A 23,561-nucleotide genomic window follows, 5' to 3' on the forward strand; every position below is an offset into this window, starting at 1 on the left:
GCCTGATAATCCCCAGCGCTGCTGAGGGCGGCAAAGCCACTTGCAAAGGGAAGGTCAAGGAGAGCCTCTCCCCTGACAAATCTCCTTTCCAGAGCCAACCGTGCAGTTGCTCTTCATAAAGCCACACTGAGAAATTAAGGCCAGTGTGGCCAACGAGTTCCTCAAGGACTGTACGGACTGTAATCACTAACAAGACCTGCATGCAGTCATGTTCTGTCAGTGGCAGCTGGTTACAGGCAGATTTGGGGCCAAACATCTGGTGTATTTGCTAAAAGTTGTTGCTTAGCAGCTCCAGAGAGTGGGGTCTGTTTTCTGCATGCATGCCTACTGTCTTCTTTCCCAGGATGTGGCAGAAAAAAAAAAAAACACCTTTGTCATGGAGTTTTGCTGTTATTTTTGATATAAAATCATAAATTATTCAACCTGCAGCATATCCTTTGGTAGTGCTGGTTAATAGTATGCCTACCAGTCACATGTTATTCTTTAGATACCACCCTGCTCCTGATCATTATTACGATCTTTTATCAAATATGTTAATTGCTCAGTTCATACAGCATTTAACACTACAATTTGTTTTACTTAGCTTTTAATCATGTAGGCAGACATGGGGAATAACCAGAGTCGAAATCTGCAAAAAAAATAGTATATCCTGTGAACAGGGACTTTTTTTTCCCCTTCAAATATGTGTAAGAGATTTGGGTGACGACAAATGCCTTCCTTCCCCTAAAAAAAAGTAAAAATGGGAGAAAAGCTGCTGCAAATATTTTTCGACAAGATGGCTGCCACCCACTTTCAACAAGATGGCTGCCTCAAGAACAGGAGAGGTTGCTTAAAACCACAATTAAATATCCCGTGCCTTCAGACTGCTTAAATGTCACAGCTTATTTATAATATCAGGCATTTAATCACCTATACACCCACCAAAGTCCCCAAGCAAACAGGTCATGGTTTTTGGCTGTAAAGGGTCGCAGAATCTTCAGAACTGATCCAAAGGATGAACGACTGAAACAGCATCCTATAGAGCAGGGGAAAGCACACTTGTTTCTTAAGTCATTCTTTCCTGCTTGGGAGTTGGCAAATGCAGGAATTAATTACTAATCTTTGTAAATTCTTTTATGTATTCAAAAAAAAAAACCTTAGGTTTCTCCTAAGGAGATAAGATAGGATAAATTTATGCTTTTATTTTTCATTCAAAAGAATACATGAAGGTGGAGTATTCAACTGACCAATTCTCAATAAAATTCAGTTATACTTTTTTCCCCTCACTTATAACTTTAGATAACCATGGCTACAAAAATACTACTGCTTTTTAAATACAGTGTTTATAATAATTTAATTGATACTATTTACTTATTAGAGCTTATTCTAGGATATTAAGCTCCCAAATATATTACAAAATTTTACACAGCTCTGTTTGTAGTGTTTAAATATATAATACATTTAAATGGTTAAAACTGTTTAAAACATGTTGTTTAACAGTTGTCTTTATGTTAATGTGGCCATCTTAAAAAAAAAAAAAAAAAAAAGGCATCTTCCCAATCTACACATAACAATAACTTCTCTTGTTATTCTTTTTCTCTTTATGGTTGGCTGAGAACTAAACCAAATGAAATGGGGCAACTAATGGCAGATCCTTGAACAAAGCTGCTTAATTATGTAGAAACATTATATGAAGTCTATACAACACGAATAATGTGCTGTGAAGTCATTAAACTAGTGACAAGAGATATCAGACAGCAAGGAGATGATTACAGAGGACTCACTACATTTAAGCATGCAAGTAAGCAGGCTTTGAATAGTTTCATTAATTTCAGCCGCATTCAGCATTCAGGGTGCCAGACAATGTACACACATGAGCCTTTGCAAGGCTGCATCAGTTATGTTTTTGTACACCCTTTTGTTCCAGGTTTGTTTATTTCTGAAAGTTACAGCTCTCTGCTGTGAAAGGAAACGTGCTTTCTGGGACAAGACACTGAACACATGCCCTGTTTCAAAATACTGATTTTGTACACTTACCAAATATTGTGCTATTGTAAAGAAAAGAAAAAGAAAAAAAGATGAATAATAATTTTAAAATGCTTATATGAAGCCCAGTGACAGTAGGTTATATGTAAGTTTTCCTTGCAGGTCAGTTTTTGCTTTGAAGAAATATATCTTAAAATCTGCTCAGACCAATAGTTCACACAGAAAAAAAAATGTCCTAAGAAATTATGATATGCAGAATTCCTAGAGTTTGATTGGGAAACAAAGCAAAACAGAAGCAATAATCCGAAAAGATCCTTGTAGCCCTGTGATTTCTGGTTCTTAAAGCGACCATCTTGTTTGAAAGGTGGTCAGCCATCTTGTCGAAAATGATGTGCTCTGCAGCAGGAATAGGCTGGGAATCCAAAGGAAGAAATACAAGCCCCTTTTTCCAGCCACGTTCAGTACAGATGTGAGAATGATGAAAATTAACACAGTCTTTAAACAAAATCAAGGCTGTTGTTTCATATTAGATGTCTTTTTTTTTTCCATGGAAGGTTCTCACCATTTCTCAAGCACTTCTCGAGCACTTCCAGGATCGTTTTCCTGTTGATCTTTTTGAGGGTGGATCCTCACTGCTGCCGTCAGACATGTGGCTGTTTGCCACGCATACACAGCCTGTCTCCTGAACATGGCTCTGTAGGGATATCATCCCTGTGACACTGAGACCAGAGCCACCGCGTTCCCTGCACAGACCAGGCCATGGCTCCCCGGATGACAGTCGGAGCTGGCAGCGAGGGAGCCGGGAGGGGAGATTCAGCGGGTGGAGGGGAAGGAGGAGGCAGCTTGGGATGCAGAAAGAGGAGGAGGGAGCAGGGATGGGAGGCAGGTTTGCTGCTCTGCTGCGGCATCCCGCTCGTGTGCGGTTATGCCTCTAATCCACGGAGCGGTGCAGTGCACAGTGCTTAGAAGCAGCGTTTAGCTTTCGGCCCCTGAAATCTGTTTCCATGGCAATCCCAATGTTATATCTTTGAGTTCACTACGTGGGATTAACATCATCTTTATTCACTCCCATCCAGCGTAAGTTTGGGGAAAGATGGCTTTATTCTTGCGCTCTTACCACACAACGTGGAGGAGAAAAACGATAAGATAATTAGTAGCTCTCTAAAAAATACTCCCATTTGTCATCATTCTTTTTTCGAGGAGGAAGCTAGAACATGTTGCCTTGTAAATGTTAAAACTCAAAGGTAAAAGCTTAAGTGGGAGCTGTGTTACAGTCTTGTTCCCTGTGTATGACCCTGTCACAAGTTCAGTCCTGCCTGTAATGGGCTTAAACCCAGGGGCAGCAGCACTAAACCTATCTGCACCGGGTGCCTTTTCTAATACACATAAAAGCCATGCAGAGATCTCCGTGGCAGTAATAACGCTCAGTAAACAGTCATTCCAGCCTTAAGCATAATTACCTGTTCTGAAAAGCAATACGTTAAAGAGATTGCATCAATTTGACCCAGATTTGCCCCGCAAAGTCATTGATTAGGTCGACAGTAATTAAATTTGACATATAGGCAGACAAGGAGAACCCAGCTGGGGGAGTTCAAACAGATAAGGTATAAAATGTTCCCAACTCAGGACCAAGTAGTGTTTGTGGTTCACAGGGAAAATAAAAGCGTAGAGATGCTGGTTTTAACCAGCAGATGGAGCTTACGTGAAGGAAACGGGAGGAAAAGCTGCATAATCTCTGCACAAAGCAGTCTTTTTGGGCGCCACTGTGCACCGGACTGGAGGAGGACGGGGAAAAAGCTAGAAGGTTCTCGCCAAGGTAGGACAGAAAAGAGGAGGGAGGGCTGGCAGTGTCCAGGCTAAACACAGAGCGAGAAAGGAAGAACGTAGCTATAATAATAAACTGGTTGAGACCCTGAAAAATCTAGGGGGAAAAAAAAGGCCTTTAGGGTTAAAAATGCACCTGTTAATTCCAGATGATAAGAGGAAAGCTGATGCTGCAACTATGTTACCAATGTTGCATTTGGAATCACCTGTCATGCCTCCAAAGGTTTGATTTTATGAATGTCGCATTGTAGAAATACAAATTTTGAGTTGTCCTTTGCCTCCAGGATTTCTGGAGCTTTCAAGGTTTTCAAGTTCCTCTCTGCAGTGAAAAACACAAAAAGCCAACAGCCTCACAGCATCATCTGCCTCTTAGTTAGGTCTTTGGAGGGGAAAAAAAAAAAAAAAAAACCCACCAGATGTTGTGTTGCTGTCAATAAAGCCCTGAAATCTGCCACCTCTGCTCCCATAAACCCACCATGAAACAAGGCAAGAAAAGCATGGAGCTACAAGAACACCCCCCTCCGTCGGGATTTGGTAGACCTGATCCTGCCCTCAGATACCTCAAAATTCCCATTGAATCAGCCCGTATCCCCGGAGTGCAGGAAAACAAGGAGTGAGCCTACAGGGATGCAACCGAGCATGCCCTGATCAAAGAAACAGCCGTGGGTCCGCACACCATTTTAGGGGAATTTTTACCTCTATGTTGTAAAAGACAGGGAGGAAAAAATGGGCTACTTCCAAGGGCTGTTTTAGTGGTGATAACGTAAGGCAGGAGCTCTCTGTAGTGCCTTGGCAGGGCTGCGGGTGCTCACGATAACCCCTGGTTTAGGGCAAAAGCAGCAAGATTGTGGCCGGTCCAGCACATGCCCCTTTGTCCCCAGGGCGCCCGGGGCTTTGTCTGCCTCCGAGCAGGGAAGCGGTTCTGGTAAAAGAGCAAGTAAGACAAATATTAAAGATGGATGAGTAGATTCGTTGAGGCCAGATACTTAAAATTCCTGTGCAGAATTTAGCCCTCGTGAGTCTCAGCTATTGTTCCCTCTTTCTTGCTGGCGATATTCTCGCTGCTGGCCCGTATCTCTTTCTCACAAGCAGCCCAAATGACCCGTGTTACCTGTCAGGAAACGCCTTTCCACCTTTGGATCACTCTCTCCTATTTACCTTTCCAGGTTTAAACTTTTTTTACCCCACATAATCCAGGCCGAGCCTGTAACGTAGCGCTCACGCTTTTTTATCCTGTTCTCCTTGACCTGACTAACATTCCCGTCCCGGCGCTGCCATACAATGACCTCCCCATTCCAGCCTGGGAGCCCACAGCCCCTCCTTTATTCAAGTCAAAGAGCTGCTTTTCTCAAGAGGCCTCCCCACAGAGATAATGAAAAGCAGATTAAGAGATTTTAAAAAAGGAGCTCGTTCCTTTGGAATGGTCAGTGTGCTTTCCCTTTCTGCAACTGTCTCCTATACTGTAAATTTTCTAAATTAGTGTTTGTGCTTTGCGCTCGGGAGGACCTAAGCTGGTGGGCCCCAGTTCTACAAATGCATATGCATGTATCCCTTTGCTGTTACTGCCTGGCGTGGCAAAGGAGTATGTGTGGCTATGTCTTTGTAGAACCAAATCCTGGTGCTTGCCAGATAATATAAAGCATAGAAAGGCCTGAAAATAAATACCTTTATTTTTGTTCTTGTAACAGGGAGAGAATGGCAACCTCCAAGGCAAGTGAAACTAGTTCCATTGACAGCACTTGGTTTGGATTGATATGTAGGTATAGGAGAATATTGAGGGGAAAATACCTAATAAAAGCTAATGTAAAAGTACAGAAAAACAACCAAGAGCCATGAGCACAAGCACATCCCAGTGGTGCTTTGCCAGTAAGTATCCTTTCTTTCTCTTATACGGCTGGATTTCAGGCATCAGAAACAGAGGACGCTTTGTCTGGGCTTCCCCCTGTAATCAGCAACCTCTCTCCTGCCTGTCTTAGGCCTCCATTCACTTTATGACTATTATTGTATCCCCTAGAGACAGATTTCCGCGGCAGTCACCCCCAAACGTCCTGTACCTTAAAGTGATTACTTACTTCCCCAGTAACGTGCCACAAGCTTTAATTCTAGTTCTGTGATTGCATGAAGTGTCGCCAGCGAGTTCTGTGCTTATATGAAAATACCAAGTGGGCACAAAAGGGCTTTACGACATGAGCGTTGGTCAGGGCGAGTGAAGGCCCCCGGAGCAGGCACTTTTCCCTGGAGCAGCCTCAGGAGGAGCTTTGTGTGGAGCCTCTGCCGGGAGGTTTCCAGGACCTCGCGGTTTGGCGGATGGCTGGACACAGCGGGAAGAACTGCAGGACTATGGCAAGTAACGGGTGAAAATGAAGCCATCCGGGCTGCTTGGTGGTCAGGATGACAGGCACCACGGCCATTCCAATGCAATATGTATTGACTATTTCCTTTTCTAATCACAAATCTAATAGATACCAAGAGAAAAACACCCCGCCCCCATGCACAGTTCAGCTCATACGATAGTGCTCTCCTGTCCTGCTAATGAAACCACCTCGTCCCCTTCCTGAGGCCTCTGCTCCCAAGGAGCGGACATCTAACGCTCTGGGAGCTGATTCCCTCTGTGCCAGCTGGGAATCAGTGCCCTGGCTGAATCCCAGCACCTGTGCCTAGTTTTCTTCCAGAGTGTGGCCAGCTGCTCTTCCAGGGCTTTAAACCTCCCACACATCCTAGTTCTTTGCATTTCTGCAGATGAGCAATGCAAATGTGGTGTTTATATTTGGATTTTTGTAAATCCACTATCATTTGCCTTAACCTGGTTTATGATATTATATTTGCCTTAACCTGACAAACACAGAGCTTCCCCCGCTCTTAAAAACTGGAGTTGTTAAGGACTCCGTTAGTAATGAGGAACTCTAATCTGTTTCTGAGGGGAATTTGAAGGTGAGCAGGATATAACTGCAGACCATTTGGGAAACTAGTAATAGAATTTGAGAGGAATTTGAGAGGTTTTAATGACTGGTGTTTGTCTCTTTTCTGGTGTTAGGCATGGAAGTAGAGAGTATAGATGACCCCGAGGGTTCATGGACCTAAGATACTTGCTTTGAATGAGTTCACAGCATGTTAGACCAGTCATTTCTATCTGTGACACCAGACTATCGACTGTGAACTTCCTGTGTTTCTTTCTTGCAGAGTGTGTGGAAATAATTATGCATCTTTCCTGAGCCTGTGTTATGTACTTATTTACCCAACAGTTCTTGTGCAGAGAGGAAAGGTTAGAGCGGAGAGATGACCGTTATCACAGCTAATAAGCGTATCTCTGAAAAGCCCCATATCATTCAGGGATCTGAGTGTAAAGTGGGCCCAGGCTGGGGCCTGCATCCTGTGTCACGACAGGAGGGCATACACAGAGGTTTGGAAAATAATGAAGGTGGGAGGAAAATGAGTAGGGAATGGTTGTTATCGCTGCTTATAATACCATAATAGTTCAGTTTATCAGGGAGCAAGGCTTAAAATAAATGGAAGGAAATACTTTTTCATATGAACTCATTGCCACAGGATGTTATAAAACTTGTAAGTATAAACAAATATGTTCAAAAAGAAAACAGATAAATTCACTGGAGCTAGGCCTAACAATGTCTCAAAAGATGCTTGCCTACATACAAGATGCTTGTAAGTACAGATGCTTGTCTGTACATACAACGTCTGGTTCTGGGAGTCCCTGAACTACTGATTTCCACAGTTATCACAGGATTCCACTGATGCGCCAAGGGAAGAACTTATTTTCCTATAGCCCATTCCTAATACTAAGCATCCGTTATTACTGCCCTTCCTAGTTTCCCTTGAGAAAAGGACTTGCCAAAGCTTGCTTTGAAGTTTAGAATGAAAATTCTATGACAATAAAAAGAGGCAAAAATAAGAGTGGGTAGGTGAATACCCAAGGGGCTACTAAGGAGAACTGGGGGATGGGGGGTCCTAAGCTGGGACCATAAAGAAGACATTTGAGGTGGAATGAAGGGCCTTCGTAGGTGGGTTTCAGGCCATTTGACTTCAGAGAGTCTCAGGCTTCTTAACTGCAGGCATGCATGGCCGGGGGGCTATGAACATTCAGGCAGCCCCAGATCACGTGGTGAGAAACACGGCACTGTTTCTGCCATCCTTACTAGCCCAAGAATTGATGCCACTAGAAAGAGAACAAAAACAGTAACAAAGATGGAGATTTTTTGAAAAAGCCTAATGAAGTTTGGGCTAAGAAGGGGAAAGATTTCAATCCAGTGAAAATCAAATTAAGTAAATCAGTAAAACTCAGTTAAGTTACCTCCAACTTGCACAAAATTTTACAGTGTGAAACTCTGCCAGGGTAAGGAATTTGTTTCTCCTTTGGCTTTCTTACCATGGTAGGTCCGTCCTTTGAGATCTTGACAAAGTCCAACTTCTGCCATGATCCTCCTGGCAGTTCCAGTCTGTCTCCCTCTAGTGGGTAGTTAGTTAGGAAAGCAATGATATGTACTTTAGGAATTTGCCTTGCACTTCCTTTTATCTTATTTCTCCAATATGCTGCTACTTTTTTTTTTTTTTTCCCTTGCCCTTGATCTCTCTCCCAAGTCCATTCAGTGTTTCCTTGATACCCTCTTAACATCATGCCTGCTCTTCACAGAATCACAGAATAATTGGGCTGGGATGTAACCTGTGGAGGTCATCTAGTCTAAGCCCTCAGCTCACAGCAGAGTCTTCTAGAGCAGGCTGCTCAGTTGGGCTTTGAATATCTCCAAAACTGGAGACTCCACAGGTTGGGCAACCAGTGTTCAACTACCCTCAAAGAGAAGAAAAAAAAAAAAAAAAAAAAAAATCCCTGCATTGGAATTCCCTACATTTCAATTTTTGCCTCTTTCTTCTGATGATGTGCTGTGTTAGGAGTTGGGTCCTTTGGGTTTTCTGTTAATGTAACTCAGATATAAGTGGAAGTGAAAGTAGAGAGCTCTCCAAGAATGATTTTTAAATGAAGTATTCCACAGATCATTGGTCTTCACATAGAGGCATGTGCACAAGTCCCGATACTTCAGAGACTTAGAAATCTTGGTAAAAGAAAAACCCTAAGACTCAACTTAAATTGGTTCCTGAGGTTTGTCATTGATTTTTCTATCTGAAATCAGTCAAGAGAATTTTAACAGTCAGGTTTTCCTGTCCTTAAAACTGATTTATTTGGGTGGAAAATTTGCATTCTGCCTAGCAGCTTGTTTGCTTAATATTTGTTGTTCCATTACCCAAAAAAAAAAAAAAAAAAAAAAAAAAGAATTAACAGCAAAACACATAAGCCAGCTGTGTTTTATCTAAAGTTAGCTCTCTAACAGCAACAGTTAACCACCAAAGATTATTCCCAGAGCAGATCTGACATTAATTGAGAAAGATAGTGCTCTCAAATATGTTGAGACAAGATGCTATAGAAATTGATTTAACCAGAGCATGCCTTCTGTCAATGGAACTGCATTTCTACCCTTGAAGACAATATAGACTAGATACTCTTGCTGTTACTCCCTTAAGATCGGTGGAAATATATCAGGGACGAATCTCAAAGGTGTTTCCTTTCTCTGACTATGCTGATTTTTTTTTTTTTTTTTTTTTTTGTCTGTTTGAGCACATTTCAAAGAACAAGATGAACAACCCAATATTTTCCAAATAGAAAATGACAGTTCTTGTTGGGTAAGTTTTTGTGTCAGGCTTTGATAAGAATACATTTCTCCAGAGGTAGTAGACTTAGGATTGATCATTATATGTTATCTTCCTGTTTAAAACTTTGAATTACCTGAATAAACCCACAGGAAGGATATTTTTTCTCATATCCAAGTGCTTTCCCAGATAGCTTAAGGCACTGACCTTCTCAGTTCATTGTTGTGGTGCTCCAAAGCAACCACTGATTAGAATCCCAGTAGAGTCTTTATTATAACAAACAAGTATCACAAGGAGAATCATTAAATGGAGAAAAGATAAAGGTAACCTCATGGTTTACATGTCAAAATTCTGTTTCTACTAATGCTTCTGCAATCTGTATATTTACATTATTTTGGGGAGCACAAATCATCATACAAAATAATTTTGGTGTATAGCATATCAGGAAAATTCTCAAAGTCATTTTACTTACATCAGTAAAAAATAGAGCTTTTGCAGCTTTTATTACCAAGATGTCAACATAATCAATTTCATATTACCATAATAAAATGAAATGAATTCCCATCCTTCTCATATATCAATAGCAACATATTTAATTCACCTGGGACATTTCAACAACCTGATGAAGCTGAGGATTGCAGGTGTTGCTGAGACAAGATGTGGAGGCAACGGGAAGCTACTGCAGGAGACATTTGCAGCCTCTGCCTCCCAAGCTTTACCAACTGGAGTTAGTGCACAGGAAAGAACGAATCCGACTTGAGTGTCAGCCTCCGAGATGAGCTTGTGGAGCTGACAGCCAGAATATGTTCCTCTGCTTCCAAATTGAGTACATTTGTTCTGGAATTTATTAAGACACTGTAAACAAAGGAACTTACAGTGCCACAGCCTGTTCTTCATTTGGCTTGGATGAGGGCTCCATTTGGAATTAAGGAAACTGGAACAACTGTACTAGGCAAAACCAAAGCCTGCATGTGCCTTTATCCAGCCCCTGAGCACAGCCAGGAGCTTGGGGAAGAAGGATGAGGAGCAGGGCAGGCTCAGAGCTTTGCTGCCGTTCGCCTGCAGCAACACGTGCTGTATTTCATGGGTGCAGACAAGGAAGCGCGGATGGAGCCGGGAATCGGCGCGTTCCGCTCCTGCCTCTGTCTCCAAGGTGACACCTGTGTCGCGCCATCCCGCTCACGGGCACGAGTGCTCCCGGCAGAGCTGTCACGGAGCCTCCGCGGTGTCAAGGCACCCTGAGCCCACGCTCACACGTCCGCACTCGGGTTCACGCTGAGCTCGACTGGGTCTGCTAGTAGGATCTGGAGAGACTGGTGTCTGCCTGATGCGCTGCTTAGCCCTTTCCTGGAGAGCTGTGTGAATGTGCCAGTGCTCTTCCTACTGGGCATCTTTGCCTCTCCCCCAGTCTGGTTCCTGATTTTTTCATCACATAGGGTCTTTGTGCTTCATCTTAACCTTGTGATGCCTCAGCTCTTAGGCTCCAGAACAACACGCTCTGAGCAGTGTAAAAACTCTGCAAATGTTTTCCCTGGGCTGCTTAGACCAAGTCAAGGTCAGTCTGTCTGGTAGTGTGGAGAGGGTGACTCTTTGAAATGTCCCAGCTGAAGCTGCTGATAAAAAGGTGGTATTGTTAGATTTCCAGTACAACCAGAAGAATAATGTTTAAGGTTTCCTTCAAACCTCCCATCAACTTTTTCTTTGAAAATCTGTGCCTGCTTTGCCAAAGCAGGCGCCATGAGCACTCTGCAGTCACTAGTACCACGAGATCATTCCTGAAGAGATCCTTAAACACGGAGCAACCAGCTGCAGGCCCTTTTCCAGGCCTACAGCATCATAGTCCATTAGGGATGCTCGGCCTCTTCCGTCTCCTCGACCATCTCCTCCAGTTTGAGTGTTGTTCCCACCTCTTTGGCCTCCTTAGACCATCCTTCCCAGAAAGCAGGCCCGTTTCCAGGCCTACAGCATCATAGTCCATTAGGAAGCTTGGCCTTTTCCATCTCCTCAGCTGTCTCCTCCAATACGAGTGTTGTTCCCACCTCTTTGGCCTCCTTGGAGCATCCCAGAAACATGCTGTGGAGGACAACAAGCTTCACGCACAGGGCACTGCCCTGAACACCCTCACACAGGTGGATGGGCACTTCCCAGAATTACTGTTCCCATCCTTAGGGAGAACCGTTAGCAATCCGGGGCATTGCTGGCCCCAGATGCCCACTGCACATGGCTGCATCTCGGCGAGTTCGCTCAGGATGGATGGGCAGAAGGGCAGGTTGGAGCTCGCTTTTCCCAATTCCTGATGCTCCCAAGTTCTTGCACCTGGGGTGAAGCAGAACCCTGGAGAGCTCCTCCTCCTTGCAGGGGCTTCCAGCTGTCAGTCCATGGCTCTGGGTGCACAGGCATTGGAACAAGCCACAGGAGACCACGGTTGGGGTGCATCAACCTGCGGAAAGCTGGTGGGAAGTGCAGAGTTGGATAGGAGGAACTCAGCTGATAGGGAGGCTCGAACACACAGGCCCTGCTGCATTAGCTGCCAGTGGAGGGTTGTGTAAATGTGTAATAAATTACAAAATACACACACACAGGCTCTGGCTGTTTCTCCAGAATAAAGTGTGTGAGTGGGAGTGCATTTCCTTTACACTGTCCTGTGAGCATAGGTTCAATATACGCTTTAGCAAGTGTTTATTTAAGGCTTGTGTGTATAGACAACAGAGGAATTTAGATAACAACATGAATAAAATACATGGATAACACACACCAAATCCCATCACTGTGATCCCAAGCCCTCTGCCTTCTCAGCATTACAATTCCACAAGCCATTAAAATAGCTACTGTGCTATGTTATTACAAGAAACAGCATTTGTCAAGTATTTTGAGTATGAAAAATTGTTTTAATTGTTAGGCATTACTACCTAATGTAAAAATTATACCCCAGTGTTAAGAATTCACAGTGATTTAATATTAACCTATTTAATAAGATAGCTTTGCAAGAGTGATACGTTGTTCTTTTAAATTTCTGCTGCAAGAGTTTCATTATTAATTTGATTATTAAAATTCCTCCTGCAGTAAAGGTGATTCAGTGGTTCTGCAAACCAACCTCATCTCTAGACTGTTATAATTTGATGATTTCAAGGCATTTCAACACAGATCCTTATACCTATGTCAGATATCGCATTGCAGATTTTATCCAATAGCAGAAAATGTACTCTGAATGCAATATCATCTTATCAGTATTCTAGCACCATAAGCTTTCTCACTGCAAGCAGGGTACCGTTCATTACAATGAAACTGCAAATGGAATAACTGAGGGATTGATTTATACGACCTTCATTCAGCAGCGTTCTACTTCTGACATAATCTCTTCCACTGAAATCCTAGCCATTGCATAATATTGATTTATTACCCTTAAAAGAAGGGGCTTCGATTTAAAGATCAACAGAATACCTAGCGTGAAAAAAATCGAGCAGTGCAACAGCTCAGGAATACTGCAAGAAAATGCAGATCGAGCACGTGACTCCACTCCAAACATTGTCTCAGGCAGCAAATCCAGGAATGGCGCTGAAAGCAAGTGCAGAAACAGTATGCGGGTGTTGTCACAAATCCACTCTGTCACTCAGAAATCTCTCTTGGTTATATACATTTTTACAGCAGCAGTAAGAACTGTGATACATCAGTGATACGTTAAACTCTGAATCAGTCTGTTTACTAAAACTTGCAGAAAATATTTGGTAAAACAATGAATTTATGGTAAAACAGGGCCAGATCCTGAGTCCTAATACACTCCCCCCGAGGCTGAAAAGCTGCTTTACCAGGCAGCTCCTCATTCACTAGCAGTGTAACCTATTCTGTGCTATCCTGTCCTAACATCACCTTGTTGCAGGGGGCTGGAGAAGGTTTATTGTGCAGGACTTGTCCGTCACTGCTACCAGGTGAAAGTTAGACAACAAAGCCAAAGCAATGTGCTTCATAAAAATAGTGACATATATCTGTAAAGCAACGTGGTTAAGGTTTAAACCAGGTGGAACTCCTGCCGGATTGAAAGGTAAGACACATTGGGTTTGTTATCTAGTGAGATTTTTCTTGGAGAGGTAAAGAGAGCAATTGAGAGAAAGTATAGATATGATCTCCTGACAATGAGCAGACAAACTGCTTGGTAAGTCAATGTTAAAAGCCTAATGAACAGCTCTACCTGAAGAAAAAATGAGAGGTCATTTTAAGCAGACTTAGAAACCAAATTCTGGTCCCTCCCATCTTTTTTCTGGCCCTACAGCTCAGTGAAATGGGTGCTCACCTCCTTCCCACCCACACGCTCAGCTCACAGTTCCCACTTAGCCACTTCCTAGTCCTGTTTTGGGCAAATCTTTATCTTATCCTTCTCTCGCAAATCTTTCTTCTCTAGAGCACTTAGCAGCTTCCTCTTCCACAAATTCCACCTTTCACCAGGGAAGCCTCATCTGTCTTTATCCTATCTGGAAAATTGAAAATTGAGAGAAAATAGAGAGAAAATATATATTTTTGTTTCAGTGCATTTTGCAGCTGGTAGGAAGCCTTCTCTAAGTGGCAACATGGCCTGCTCCAGTGTATTGCACAATGTTAGTCCAAGCGTATTATTCTCACCTATGAATGGGCCAATTTGTTATTACTCCCACAGATCAAACATTACACAATTCCTGCAGCATTTGTCCCTCCTGGACAGCCTGAGCTATAGCTACTGCAGCCACCATGCAAACCTAACAGCCTCACGGCGATTATTCCTTCCTTCCTGAATACGTTAAAGTGGATCTACCAGGAACTGAATTAGTGCCTAAGGCATAGCAGGAAGTGCCTGATTCTTTTTATGTATCTGTAGAAAGGAAAGAAGAAAAAAGAGAGAGAACTTAAGGAGGGATCAAATTTATGACTTTTTTCCCTTTAGCTGTATGGCTACAGTTTTCAAAAGTAATAAAAGAAATTTTTATAAGATTTTTTTTTCTACCAGGACAATGTTAAGACCTGTTACCACTGGACAAAGGAGAAAAAAAAAAAAAAAAGTGCATGTTACTTTTAGAATTAATTATCACCATAATTGCTTGTGGTTCATAACAACATATACGAATACAGTACAGACAGATTTTTTTGGCCTAGAGAATTTAGTGTAAAGCCTAATTCTGCAAAAAAATTCCTGGCATGCTTGAATGTGAACATGAGTTGTTTATTGAATTCTCAGATGAATGCATTTATCGGTAAGAAAATCAAAACAGCGGAGGAAGCAATATAGGCCTAGATTTCCCAATAAGAATTCATTAGAGGAGTCAATTCTGAATGTGGCTTGGCATCTTACCCACCAGACAACACTCTCTTTCTTGCAAAATGACAGCTGATTGTAAAAGCGTCGCAGTATTTCGCTGTGCTGGTAGAGCAAACAGGGATGGGACTGAAGGGGAGGGTGAAGCTTCTTCAACCGAGGGCAAACCCTTAAGCACGAGAGATTAGGGCTAGACTTTTATTATGGTCTTATCATCACCCTCAAGAGCGACCATAAAAAGCTCCAAGTCAAATGGCTCTGACTCACTCGCTGAAGCCGCTAGTGTCTGCGGAGGAAATTTGGGGCATGGGCTGGCTAAGCCCTGCAGAGCAGGTGCCCTGCACTTTGCTTCACAGCAGGGCCAGGAGCCCGGGCATGCGGCTCGTGAGAAGGATGCCCCTTTGGAACAACCCTGGAAAGGGCGCTGTCTGTTTTGGCAGCTCTTCTGAGTGGCCTCCCCTGGTGAAGCTCTGGTGCCTCAGGAGAATTTGGGAGCCTTGATTCCCTCAGGGCATGTCAGTGGTGACACCCTACACATCCATGCCCTGGAGCAGCTTCCCTGCGGCACAGCAGCACTTCTTGGGTGGAGTATTTTTGCAGACGGCATCTTTATAATTGTAAATTTGGCTGATTTTCTGCACGCTGGTGACTGTTAAAATCCTAGAAAATCACTAGGGTGCTCAAGGAGGGGATCAGTCTAACCTGGCGAGGATGAAAGAATGTTTATTGAGTCCTCTCAGCTCAGAAGGCAGGAATATTGCAAAATTGACTTTCAAATGATTGAGCAGTGAATACGGACTCCAAATCTCAGCTTTGGCAGATGCTAAACGTGCGATCATTTCATCTGCAGTGGCATTTGGGTATCTGAGTAGATGAATCCAAGCAGAAGGAAACCCATCCAAGAAATTACTGCTCGTATTCAGCTAGCCAAAATTGGTGGCTTCTGAATGAGAGAAAAATATGCCTTTTTTTTTTCATTATAATTCTTTTCACTGATTCAGACACACCTATAAAAATTTACATATTTTAGAACTACAGAGGACCCTTTAGCCAGATCTGCATCAGACAAAGCAAAAGACTTTTGTGAAGGAAATTTTTATGTGAAGCAGAACATACCTTTCAGTACTCTATACCAACCTGATTAAAATATTTCCCCTGATGGAGGAAAACACAATTTTATTCTGATCACAAATGTATATAGAGAGAGTATATTTTTTCACTGTGTTTATTACCAACCTATAAAAATGTCAATATTAGTAATTATGAAATTTGACAATAGGAAAAAAAAAAAAAGAAAATAGGAGGGAAGCAAAGTTGCTGAAATGCCTGTTTCCCTTGATTGCCAATAGCTGCTAGTGTTAAGAGGTTATTTTATTGTCCTCTGCAACCAAGCTCAGCCCTATCCATTCAATAACCAATAATTTAGATCTGTGAGTTAATAATAATTACAATAAAAGTATTCCCCATTTCCTGGTCTGCTGTGTTTATTTTAGGATGTTAACACAGCAATCCAAACACAACACATAAGACTCCCTCAGGGCTTTCTGTCTCACATCCCAGGCCTTCTGTTTCTTCATAAGCTTCAACAACCGCAGCTCTAAGAGATATAAATAGGCTGAAGCACAAGAGAATCTCTTTTCCCTGACAGAATCTTTATTTACAAGCAGTACCGACCCAAGCAGGTTAAGCAGTCCCTTGCTGGCAGGTTAATAAGGCCCACCTGCCAAATGAACCCACCGGTGAGCTCCGGGGGCCTACATAAATCCAGGAAGCCTGGACAAGGCAGGAGCTTCTCTCCAGGAGCTGTGCTGAGGGGTGACACGTAGGATTCAAGAGGGATTCATCTGGCGAACTCCAAAGTGCTTATGCTCATGGAAGCGGGGAAATACACGGTTCCTGCCCTCACAAGACACCACCATGTAGTTTATATTTCATTACTGCTCACCATCACATTGAGGGCACCTCTGTTGGGGCCATACAGCCATGGAGGACTGTGAAGTCCCTGCCCTTGGGAGTTCTTAAAGGACAAATATAGCTGCATCATAAACCAACGCTCTGATATTTAAAGAATTAACATATAATTAAATTGCCTACAGTGGGACGAAAGGGGAATGGAAGAATAGGGTATCTGATCGTTTACATTATTTAATCGGTACAAGCCACAGTGCATTTTCAAATTGATACTGACCACTGTCAGAGAGGAATTCTGTTCCGAGACCCCAGCTTGTTCCATCTGGAAGGTTCCCAGCTGCGGTGGCAGCTTTATCATGAGCCAGAGCAGCAAAGCCCATCCATAGGGACAGCCCAGCGTGGGCACATCCACAGACCTTCCCAGGGGCGCTGCCAGCACCCTGATACTGCATTGCAAAAAAGCACCTCCAGAGCGTCCTTCGGAATCACATTTGTTGTTTGTATGCACAGCAACACTGTAAATTTTGGGAGTGTGCCTCATAATTTGCTAAGTTTTAGTGTAGCACTGGGCACATGAAGGTCCAGTTTTAACTAGGCAGCAGAATCCCGCTGCCGTGCTCCCGTGTGTCGGAAGGCACAGGTCCTTGGCAGGCGGATGGGCTGACTGGCAAAAAGGCCCAGGGGACAAGTGAGAGGCAAATCAGGGCACCCGTCAGAGGCCACGCAGCTGTTCCGACCTGCAGGCCTGGAGCAGGCCCTACCCGGCGGGCCACAGGTTTTGCAGCGGTGTTTGGACATGGAGGATTGTGCTTGCAAAGGGACATCTCACGTGCATAAAATGAAGCAAATGCATTTGCCTGAGAGACTCCATAAGTGACTTGAATTTAACCGTTTCACACGTGTACATGAAACCGGGAACACACATGTAGAGTTTGCACCTGAGATGGTGTTTAATTTCGCTTTGAAGGCCTCTGTAAGTCCCTTGGCTGGTGGGAATGCTTGGTTTGAAGGTCTCAGTATTGTAGGTGACCTGGTGCCCCTTCTAGCTCCTAGAAGAACTTTTAGGCTGAAAAGGAAGTTGGAGCTCGGACTTAGGCTCTGGAATTCTCTGTGAGTGCCACTGTAAGTGCCTATCTCCTTTGAGCCTGTGTAAACAGCTTAGCCCTGCGTCAAAGAACCGGCAGCTGGGAGCAGTGCCAGGAGGCACTGTGGCAATTGAGAGAGGTCTGATGACAGAGACCAAAGAGTGGGCAGGTGAAGTCGGCAAGCCATGAGGAACAGCATGGAAATGGCAATTTGCCAGAATGATGAGAAAAGCTGATGGAGAAGGGAACCCTTGAGAACCAGAGAACAGGCAGGAGAAATAAAGAACATGCATATAGGGAGAGAGATGGAAAGGTGAGATCGTCCTCTTTGTTAGAGTCTGGAGAGCAGTCCCATTATTTTTGAAGGACAAAAGGCCTATCCTAATAAATAGGACACACATACCAAAAGTAACGGAAAGCCAGAAGAAAAGGCCTGCAACCTCAGCCCTTCAGCATTTGTGCAGTGGCTGAAGCAGTTGCAAAAGGAGAGCACCGACAGCCCCGTGTCCAACACAAGCTTGTGTCCATGGAAAGGATACCATTAGTGCAACGGTGCTAGAGCCAAGCCCTGCTCCAGGGCCAGACAACACGTAGGTGAATCTTCATTTCAGCTGCCTCTAGCCAGGCCCTTCACCTCTCCCTTGGTGAGGAGGGAATCTTCTCCTCAAGCGAAGCCGGGCCGAGCTCAGGCGCTGGGCAGAAGCAGCTGACGGCGCGTGACGCTGTTGTGGCGCGCGCGGAGTGGCTGCAGCCCCGGCGCCAGGGCCAGACCCGCTGCGGCGGCACTGCTCCGGCCTGCGGGCATTGCTGCTTGCGGCAGAGGCGGGAGGCTCCTGCGGGAGGCTCGGAGCCGCTCCAGACCCCGCGCAGGGTGTCCCCTCCTCGCACGGGTTTGCAAGGGGTGAGTTCTGGCTCGTTAGCAACAGCACAAGCGAGCAAACAGAGCTTTGAGGAGCCAGCATTTCGAGCTGGGGAACGGCGTAAGAACATGGTGACATGTGTGAGAAACACATCCTGCTCCTTTCGGGTTTCACAGCAAAAGGATAAACAAAAACAGCCTGGGTGGGGAGTTAACATTTGCAAACCTGCTCATCCGGCGCCTCAGATCCGGTGGTCTCAGCCTCGTGAGCGAAGTGGATTTGCACAGTCAACCCCGGTGCAGAACGAACACAGGGCGTCTCAGACAGCTACCAAACAGTGCTCGGAATTAGTGGCTACTCCTGAAAATGTCTGTCACTGAGCGTTCTTCCCGAGTATGTACACTGAGTAAATGAGATGTGATCGCAGCCACGGTTTCTCAGCACAGGAAATTGCCAGCCACCAACATAATTAGAAACAGTTCATATGATCAAATTAATCATTCAAAAAAGAGCAATTACTGTTAACAGAATAATGGCATGCCTTAAAGAAGAATGAAATTAACCTTTAGGACCGACATAGTTACCCTCACCCTTTTGCAGGGAGGCAGCAGAGATTAATATATGTGCAAAATAAAACATTGCATTAGCATCCACTGAAAACAGAAGTAGCATTATCTATTTGGCCTATTCAACCCTTAGCAAACTTTGTTGTTTGGCACTAGCATACAGTGGAAATATCAATGGTCTCTTTTCTGCCAAAATGAAAAAAAAAAAATCTGCAAGATTTTTTCTGATATAAAGTTTATTGAATTGTACTTATTCCTGGGCAGTGGTTATGTGAAGACTGAGCACAAATGCCAGTAATCAAAAATGCAACCAAATTAACATTAAAACATGCATAATAGCTCCTCGAAATCAGGAGGTAAACTTCAATTTTAACAAGCTGTAATCTAGAAGCTCATATCAAACATACCCCCAAAAAATGTCATTTTGCTGTAATAATGAAAACCACTACTTTGGATTATTAATGTATTTTTGTGTTTGTACTTTTTATATCAACTTTATAAACACAGTAACTTATTATGCTGTCAATAGAGGGAAGAGTTAATGTGTTTTGGCTCCTCAAGCTGCACATTTCGATGCCGCTTAGATTTTATCCTGTGTGTCAGCAATTTTTAAATTAAGTCATACTGATGTCGGAGATAATTAGAGACATATAACTTCTATAGATAACTTTATCAGTGCACTGGAGTCACTTTATGCCAGGCTGGAGCATGTTAGCCACTTACGGACTTGGTGTACAGCTGGTTTTCATCATCCCAACACTGGAGAACAGCAGGGATATTCTCCTCAGTTGTCCTCTCTCCTGGCCCCTGCCTTCCCCTGAAGATGTAGCCCACTCCCTCCTGTCTTCAACATTCCTCCTTCCTTTGCTCCCTCAGGGCACCTTCCCTTCCTTCTGCTCCACAGCACCAGTGTAAGCAGGGATAGGTTTATTTGGGAGAAAAGTGGCATTTGCTCCATTATTTTCCTCATTGAAAATGATCTGCTGAACAGACTGGAGCATAAATCAGTGGGAAAAAAAAAAGAAAGAATGACATTTGAGAGCCTATTTTATTCAGGAGTACTGTTTTTTACTCTGAATAGTTGTTAAAACTATAGGCTGAGACAATTAAGATGCCTCCCATTATAAGGCTCTCCAAATAGTTCTCAGTTAGGATGTCTCAAAAATTCATTTAGTGCTATACTCTGAGGATGGATATGCTTCATTTAATATGAAGTATATAAAGATACTGATTTCACACTCTATTCTGTCTTAATTGTGCGTCAGCAATTTGCTTTCTCCTTGTTAAGCAGAATGCAATAGGTTGCAGAGCCTATGATAGCAATGTATAGGTGCTGATGTGGTGGGTTGTTAGTAGGCCCAATGGCACAGGGAGAGGATGCACTGCAGGAGTTTGGAAACCACCTTTCCCACCTGTAATTCCCTGTTAAAAAAAATAAAAATAAAGCACAAGGAAAAGCTTGGAGTGCTGGATGAACTCAGAGCACAGGAGCTGGGTTGCCAGCTGACAGCGTGAAAGGCAGAACGTGGTTATGATGATATAAGTGACAGCACTGGGGAGATATTTCTGTGTCAGTGCTACGACAGCACAGAGCATTGGACCCTGTTAACTTTCTTGGGGAATTTTAACTTTTGTAGTGAACTGACATTGTGAAGTAAAACTACAATGTTGTGGGCCTTGAACCTTGGAAGTGGAGAAACTTAGTGAAACAGGAAAAATCTACATTTGTGGATTTTGTCTGGCCCAGTAAGCCCTTTATCTCATTAAACACCTGTAGTACAATAAACTCGACATGGATAGGCTTTGCTCTGTAATTGGGGATGATCTGATTAACTCATCAGTTGCACTCCCGTAACTTCAATTTTCTAGTAGTTGTGTTTAAATTGCCACCAAGATGAGCTGCATTCAGGAAAATGTTTCCTAAATAGATGATTATATCTGCCCTCGAAACAAACAAAACAAAATAAAAATGAGGACACAAGAAAGAAATTCAAAATGGATGTGTACAGGAGGAAAAGCCTTGGCCTTGCAGGCGCTGTCTTTCCCTATGGGAACAACAAACAAATCTTCTTTCAAGTTCAGGATTCCAGCGTATCCTAATGTATGCCTAAGGCCAGGAACACTAGCAGCTATTATTACTGAATAAATAGTGTAAGTCATGTTGGAAAAGTGTTTGGGTTGTAAATTATCTTTTGGCCTAGGAACTAATTGATAATCTGTAAAATATTTAAACGTTTCCAGAACAATTTGCAATTACTACATTTATTTAAGTTCCCTTATTGAAGTGAGCAGAGGGATATTGATCTCGAGTCTATTTGTTAATACAGTATGTCCATAAAAGTTGAAAGAGCAATAAAATCTTAGATACCAACCGATACATTGGTCATTACTAAATGAATACTATTATCTGCACTAGTTATACATCATTTGGCTTCAGTGATCTGTTCTGCCACCTGAAAAACATGAAACAGTTAAAATATATTGGCTAATTCAAAACATAAGAATAAAACCTCCAAGAGTTTCAATCTGGAAATTACAGGAGTTTGTGGCTATTAGATGATAGGACATTCCCTTAATTTTTTTAAAGCCATCCCTCAAAAATAATGCAGTGAGCATCTTGTCTGTCAGCACAACTTCATTCTCCACTGTAATATAAGTTAAAATTTCTCTAAACTCAGTTTCCAAAAGTGAAGAGAAAGTGAAAACTTGTGAAGAATCAGCTTCTTGGTATGGCAGGAGAAGAAATGGAGATGCTTTGTGCTCAGGAAAATGGACATAATCCTCCTGATATGAAAAGCTGTGTGTACACTTTCTTTTTAAATAGGCCATTATGTTCCAGAAGTGTCAACCAATGTCCACGACAGTATAAACTGGCACTATTCCAGTTAAAGCTGTTATCTTTCCAGCCTAACTTTCGCTGCCCGTTTGCATGGTGAGTCTATCAGGATGCAATCACATGCCTGCAAATCTTGGGAGCGTTGGACAAGGCCAATGATCGATATGAATAGAAAAGAGCAAGGAAGATTTGTTGTTACCTTGACCATGATAGCAAAATACTTCCACTTAAATCTTAAACAACTGACAGGCAAGACAAACATGAGGGCTGCATTATCTGGAGGATCTTATGCATTAGTAATAAGTGCACAATAAAAATGTGACTCTCTTCTTAAAATTTGCACTGGGAGATGGATTTATATTGTTATGCCTGAGTGCAGAATTTATTCCCAAAAGCGAGTGGATAATGCATTTGTAGCAGACCAATTACCGATAACTAACCTGCTTTCTTAAGTATATGTGAGAAAGAGCAAGCAAACATGCTTGGTACTTCTGTATGTTCCTGCTGCTGCTCAGGTGTGGAAGAAAAGTGCATTTTTATACACCATGATGTAGGAAGCAAAACAGAGGATTCACATATTTGCACTTGTTTTAATGGTACTCTTCTTGTAATTATTTTTATTCAAAAACATCTTTTTTGTTGTTGTTGTTGTTTTTCTTAAAATACACGTAGCTGAACTTTGGAAAAGTTTGGAAAATATGAAGTTGCCATGAAGCTTAAATGAGCCATTTTAAATGTAACGGTGGCTTGTTTGCCTGTTCCTGCACTGCAGTAAACACTGTCAGGCCTCAACTAAACCTCACGTGTGCCCCGTACGTTGAGGATAGCGATTTTTTAACGGAAAGGCTACAAAACAAGTCGCCGGGCGCGCTCCCCACCGCAGACAGGTTTCCTTTGGCTGCTTTGGGGTTCGCTTGGAAGCCGAGGCTCCAAACCGTGTTCACGTTGAGGCGCCCGGGGCCCTTCGCCGAAGGCCGCGGGCACCACGTCACCCCGCGCATCGGGGGGCCGGGGATTAGGCCGGGTAATCCGAGCCGCGCGGCGGCAGATGGCGGCTCGAGCCAGGCCGGCTCCGCTCCGCCGTCGCCCTCAACGCCGCCCTGGCCGGACCGCAGGCCCGGCCGTGAAAAGCAGCCCTAGGGAACGTTATTCCCGATGTTACCGGCGCCAAGCGCAGTTCCACACTCCTAAAGTCCCCACTGAGCGAACACGTTGGCGGCCACACGGGCAGCTTGCGGAGATGCTTGCTGTCCTCGCAGGGCGCTGCTCGTTTCAGCCCCATGGCCGAGGGCACTGCCCAGCTCTCCACACAACTACGAGCAGCCGCGTTGTGTTTTGGGGTGAAAGGAGGGATAGGAAGGTGCAACAGAAACGTGTAATTTCGCAGCCGCTCGGCGAGGAGAAGCAGCGAGGCCTGCGAGGCCCGCAGCCCCGCTGCAGGGCTGGGGGAGGCAGCGGCCGCGCGGTGCGGGGTTTAAAGCCCGCGCGCGGGGACAGGCGGCGGGGACCAGGCTCCGGGGGGAGCGGGGCGCGTTGCGGGGCCACGACACGGGGGCGAGCGCGGCCCCGCGCGCGCGG

General features: G+C 43.8%; 1 protein-coding gene across 1 annotated transcript in view; it reads left to right on the forward strand.

The window, feature by feature from the left end:
• Positions 1-23,561, forward strand: part of NSD2 (nuclear receptor binding SET domain protein 2) — a 97,353-nt gene that overhangs the window by 827 nt on the left and 72,965 nt on the right. The gene's annotated exons all lie outside the window — the stretch shown is intronic.

This window comes from Nothoprocta perdicaria, unplaced genomic scaffold (assembly GCF_003342845.1).
Source record: "Nothoprocta perdicaria isolate Ctin4 unplaced genomic scaffold, notPer1 scaffold_14, whole genome shotgun sequence".
NCBI lineage: Eukaryota > Metazoa > Chordata > Aves > Tinamiformes > Tinamidae > Nothoprocta > Nothoprocta perdicaria.